The following is a 6,225-nucleotide window of genomic DNA, read 5'->3' on the forward strand; positions in this document are numbered from 1 at the left end:
GGCCCCAGAGCTGCATTTAACGCCCTGCACTGGGCGCTAAAGTTTGGAGATTCCTGGAAATCTGAAGGCTAAGAATTTGGCCCACGCCTGGCTTCCTCTGTCTGAGCCCCTATTTCCCCATCTGTAAAATGGGTGGGGTACTGCCACCGCCTTTCTAGACTTGACATGAGGACTAAAGAATCAGTGTGTATAACACTCTTAGCACAGGGCCAGGTGGTGCCTAGCGGGCACTCAGAATTGTGGCCGCTTTTAGCTTAGTAATAAAATGGATGATCCAGGGACTTCTCTGGCGGTCTAGTGGTTAGGACTGCGTGCGTTCACTGCTGAGGGCCTGGGTTCGATCCCTGGCCAGGGAACTAAGATCCTGCAAGCCTCGCTGCACGGCCAAAAAATAAATAGAAATGGGTTATCCATTCAGCAGACATTTATGAAACTCTGCTGTGCTACAGGCTCCTGATGCTCCAGCTTTTGGAGCTACATCCCCTGAGGATCTGGTTAGAATGGAGTTTTGCCGGAATCTCGATCTCCACACACAGCCTAATAAAGCACAGGTTTTCCCTGCTGGCCGAAAGTGGAGCGTTTCTATGAAACCTTTCCTAAGTCAAAATGGTGTACAGCGAAGAGTCAATTACCTTAGGACACATCTTGCTAATAGATGCGCAAAATAAATAGAAATAAAGCACAGATGCTCACAGACACAGTTCGAAACTATGGCAGCTTGATGCTGAGGTGGTGAGAGTAGTTCTGGGGAAGGAGCTCCTTCGGCGATGCCTTGCCCCGATTGGGGTGTGTGCTTCCTCTATCACTCAGCTCACTGCAAAACAAATGCTGAACGCTGTTTTCGCTTTTTAACTTTTTTCTTAAAAGTGAAAATTTCTTTCACTTAGATAAAATAGGTACGAATGTAGGTCTTTCATAACAGCAAAGGGGCATAAAGCAAACTTTTGAAAAGCGGGGGATGCATATATTGGGATGGTTTGTTACTCAACAGTAGATAACTCAGCCCAGGTGTCAGGACAAGTGGGCCGCTGAAATGTTGTAACAGCAAAAACGTGATGCCTTCCGATTACATAATACCTACTTACTGGACAAAATACAGGAAAGGTATGATCACAGAGGTATAAAGAGATGGCTCACAGTCCCAGATCCACCCAGAGGCAGCCACCGTGAGTTGAATGCCAGAAATACTTTCCCTGTGAGGTCGCTTTTGCATCCTTTGTTTCCACTTAGCAACTTCAGTGTGGAGTCTTAGGTCCCTCAAGTGTCTGCAAGGAGGCTGAATGGTGAGGGAAAGACCAGAGGCTCCACCACCAGGTTATTAGTATGAAGACATGGGGCAGACAGATAGCAGACCCTGCCAAGTGAGTGGCCCCCTGATTCAGGTTGGGTGGCGCCAGGGGCAAGGCCATCTCCTGGGTTTCCAGGGAAGCGGGGGAATGGGGCTCTGACATGGGTTGGGACATGTGAGGCTCCTTGTGTCTGGGAGTCAGGCATAGCCATGGGGCCTCAGACACTCCTCAACCCTGCAGAAAGTTAGAGGTTTGGGCTAGGCCCCAAAGAGGAAAACATCCATTCTCACATGGCAACCAGAGGGAGCCTCTGAAAACCCAAGTCAGATTTCATCCCTCCCCTGCTCAAAATCCTCCCTGTGTCACTCACGGGAAAAAACAATCCGCACAGTGGCCTGCTAGGCCCAGAGGATATGGCCCCTGTCACCCTCCACTCTCTTCTCCCTCTCAGCTCTGTCCCAGCCACACAGGCCTCCTCAGGGCCTTTGCACTTGCTGTTCCCTCACTGAACATGCTCTTCCCCAGGGAGCCTCATGGCTCACTCTGCCCCTGCCCCCAGGTCTTGTTTTTTTTTCTTTTTTTAAAAAAAAATTTTTTAAATGACTTTCACATGTCTTTTACTTATTTATTTTTATATTTTGGCCACACCACATGGCATGTGGGATCTTAGTTCCCCGGCCAGGGATTGAACCCATGCCCCCTGCAGTGGAAGCACGGAGTCTTAACCGCTGGACCGCCAGGGAAGTCCCCCCAGGTATTGTTTTGAATCCCACCTTCTCCATGAGGCCTTCACTGACTACTCTACTTACTGTAATTTTTTTTGAGATATTAGTCATGTACCATAAAACTATTTCAAAGTGTACAATTGAGTGTTTTTAGTATCTTCACAAAGTCATGCAACCATCACCACTTTTGTAATTCCAGAACATTTTCATAACCCCAAAAAGAAACCCCATATCCATTAGCAGTCACTCCCATTCCCCCCACCCTCCAGCCCCTGGCAGCCACTAGCTTACTTTCCGTATGGATCTTCCTATTCTAGACATCGTATAAAAGTGGAATCATGGAATACATGCCCTTTCATGTGTGGCTTTTTTCACTTAGCTCCAAGCCCAGTTCCACTTTGTCCAAGCGACCCTTTCCTCCTGCACGTGCCTCCTGTGCTTCACGGTTTTCTTTACACCAGGGTTTCTTTGCCTCAGCACTACTGACATGTTGTCCTGGGGTTGGGGGTGGGCTGTGCCGAGTGTTACAGAGTCTCTGGCCTTCGCCCAGTGGATGTCACAGCACCCTCAACCCCAGTTGTGACAACCAAAATTGTCTTCAGACATTGCCAAGGGTCCTCCTGGGGGGCAAAACTCTCCCTGGTGGAGAACTGCTGACTTACATCAACTCACTTGTTTTTGCTTAGAAGGAAACCTGACGGCATCCACCAAAACATAGAAACAGCCAGAAAAAGAAGGGAACTCGAAGTGTAAATTCCTGGACAGACTCCTTTGGTTAAACTGTGCGTGATAATGCTGAAAGCAGAGGCAGCGGGCTTGAGGCCTGCCTTCGCTCTGACGAGAGAGAGAGGGGCCAGAGTGGAAATGTCAGAGACCTCCCAGTGCCTCCCAGTGCCTCCAGAGACCTCCCAGTGCCTCCCAGTGCCTCATGCAGGTTTCCTGCTTGCTGCTGCTGCAGCAAGTTACCACAAACTTAACACGTTTATTATCTTAAAGTTCTGGAGGTCAGAAGTCCAAAGTGAGTCGTAGGGGCTAAAATCAAGGCGTGGGCAGGGCCGCGCTCCTCCTGAAGGCTCCTTGCCTTTTCCAGCTTCCAGAGGCGGCTCGAATTCCTCATTTCTGTGGCTGCACCACTCTTACCTCTGTTTCTGTCATCACAAACTCCTCCTCCCCTGACTCTGGCTCTCCCTCTTATAAGGAGCATCGTGACCACATTTAGGGCCCACCTGGATGATCCAGGACACTCTCCCTATCTCCTGGGCTCTCATCACATCCACAAAGTCTCTTTTGCCATACGAGGTGGCACGTCCGCAGGCTCTGGGGATTGGGATGTGGACCTCTTCGGAGTCTGTTATTCCATCGAGCACACATATACATTGCACTCTAATCCCTGGTCGGCAGCACTTTCCATCGTGGGGCTGGCGCAGCCACCAGATGGCCAGCACTGGGTGAGTCCGGAAGTATGTGCAGGGCAGCTGGTGAAGGGGATGGGTCGGAGGGAAGCAGAGGTCAGCCGGGGGCCAGTGGTCAGACAGGTGAGAGAGGACAGTGGAGGGGCGGGGCAGAAGCAAGCCTGGAGACGCACAGAGTTACCCCTGACCACCTCACCCACTGAGCTGGCTGCTTAAGCTCCTGCTGAAACGCCTTTCTTTATGTTCTCCCCTTTTTACAGCTTTCAAGACTCTTGAGGAAATTTGGCCAAGCCATCCAGGATGCCTCAGCCATGGGGGTTTGCTTTCATGGCTCCTGGCACCTTTTCCCCTCTTGGAAACTTCCAGCCTCTCCATTTCTCGGCTCTTCGGGCCAGTACACTGAGCAGGCTGATTCCCAGTGAGCTGCCCTGGGATGGCAGGAGCGGCTGAGGTGGAGCCTAGGACCCCGGCAGAGGACAGTGCGGAGAGGCCCCCCTCTCAGGAGGGGAGCCTGCATGGAGGGGTGGTGGGCAGCAGGACAGCTACCCCAGGGCGCAGGCTCGCAGGGCTGTGGCCTTGCTATGAGCCCCAGTCCAGGACCTGACATTTCAAGGAGCCTCGTGTGGGAACCCCACTTCCTCTCCAGCGTCCTGTGTGACCAGGGGTCTTGCTCCTAACCCCCCCGCACCCCGTGAGTGTACTGAGGTGCTTTTCTCGTGCTGCTCCCAGCATAAGCCCTAGGGGGCAGGGGGCTGGGGGAGGGGGAGAGCATCTTAGGCAACAAGCTTCTGTAAAAGCAGACGCTGCAGGCGGCCCCGTCCAGACAAGCCCCGCACACTGGCTCCCGCCTTCAGTCGGAGTTCCAACATCCAGGCCTGCCTGACAGCAATAAGGCCTTTGGTAGGCGGGCCTGTGGCAGCGCCAGATAATTCACTCGAGAGGGAGTGGCCCTTTCTGTGCACCCAGAGTGCGAGGTCCTTTCACAAGAGCTCCACGCTCTTCCAGCAGTGCACCCACAGACATGAGAGGTCCCAATTTTGTAAGCCCCTTGAGCCCTGGGAGAGCCAGCAGTGAGAAGCCGCAGGGAGTGCACAAGGGCCTTCTGCCAGAGGTGGAAGCTGCCCACACGCCGGCACACCCGCGCACCCACACTTTTTCCTCTGCAGCAACCTGGCCAAGCCTCCGTGTTCCATCAGGGTAGGCATGCAGGCGAGCGGCCCTCCGAGTGCCCTTCAGCCACCGCTCCAACCTCATTGAGCGTGGTAAGCCCCACCAACAGCTTCAACCAAGTCCTAACACTGCCCCTGGGCAGGAAGACAGACCTCACCGAGCCAGGGCGTTTGATGTGCAAACACCCATAGGATGGAGAAAGGGACACACAGTGGGAGCAGACCGTTGGGGCCGTCACAGCCGGCTGCTGAGTGCCGTACGGGGGCCGCATCGGCTAACATCAGATGTGTCTGTATGGTTGTGGTGCAGGGGCCACGGGATAGGTGGGCACAAGATGCGTATTGACATAGGGGGCGGGGGGGGGGGGGCCTGACCAGCGCTTCCCTCCCAGGAGAGCAAGCAGGCTCAGCGTCACCTTTGGGGCCCCGGGGGCCGCGGAATCTGCCCTGAAGCTTTCAAACCCAGATGCTCGAGCCCCACTCGCAGAGATTCTGATTTCAGCTCTGGCGAGCGACCCGCTCACCGGGACGTTTCAGAGCCGCCCAGGTGTTTCCCACCCGCGACCCTCCCACGCCTTTCCCTGTCCAGATCTCCCAGAAGTCTGACTTGGGGCAAGGGCTATCAACCACCGTCCTGGCCACTCACCCGCTTTTCCCCGGCCGGGTGGGCTGGACTGCCCCGTCCGGGACGCCATCTCCTTGGCGACGACGCAGGCTCACGCTTCGCTGGCCTCGGTTACCACGACAACCGGAGTCCTGGGGCGGACGGAGAGCAGGCGACCCGTGCCGGCAGCCCTCAGCGAGTAAGTGGCATCCTGCGCGTACCCACGACCCCAGCCAGCAAGGCGGGGCCTCGGGGGCGCTCGGCGCGGCCGCCACCCCCGCACGCGCGGTCCCCGGCGGAGGCCTGACATGAGCACTTCCGGTCCGCATGCTCCGGGCCCTGGCTGGCCGCCGCAAGTCCGTCCTTCAGGTCCGGGCGGGTCTGTCTTCTGTAGATGTGGCTCCCGCGTCCCGCATCCCGATCGTGGAGGCTGAGGCCCACGAGGGGAGGCACCACCGGGAGGACAGGCATAGAAGGGAGTTTAGCCCGCACTCAGAGGGTTACTCCTTTCGCCCTACTGTGTGTCACGCTCTGCCTTCCCATTGGGTGTACGGTGTAGAATAGGACAGGCGCTCTAGGATTTGCGTCCTCTGGGGCTGTCAGTGGGGGTGAGCTTGGCTTGTGATTCAGGGTGGTGGAGCCGACCCGGCCTCAGCACGGAATCTGTGCCCTCCTCACCTCAAAGCTGCCTCTCTTGATTTCCCTGAAAACCCTCTTATTAGCCTCAGTGGGCCATGTCCAGGTTCTGAGAACGTTCAACCTCACTAACCTCCTTTCCATGGGCTGTTGCCATGCGGTTCTGCAGGACTCAGCCTGGGTCATATTAACCTCTCAGCACCCCACCTCCCTGCCCAAAGGTGGCTGCCTCGTGTCCTATTCCCATACACCAGCAGCCCCGGGGACAGTTAGAAAAGCTGGGCGAGCACTCAGAGTGGAGGTCATGGTTACCCAGGGCAGACGGGAGGTTACTGGTAGAACACCTGAAGCAGCTGCAGTTCAGGGCCAGGGACAGGCTCCTGGCAGCCC

The sequence above is a fragment of the Aethalodelphis obliquidens genome, unplaced genomic scaffold (assembly GCF_003676395.1).
Source record: "Aethalodelphis obliquidens isolate GAN/ISIS:26980383/991018 unplaced genomic scaffold, ASM367639v1 scaffold113, whole genome shotgun sequence".
NCBI lineage: Eukaryota > Metazoa > Chordata > Mammalia > Artiodactyla > Delphinidae > Aethalodelphis > Aethalodelphis obliquidens.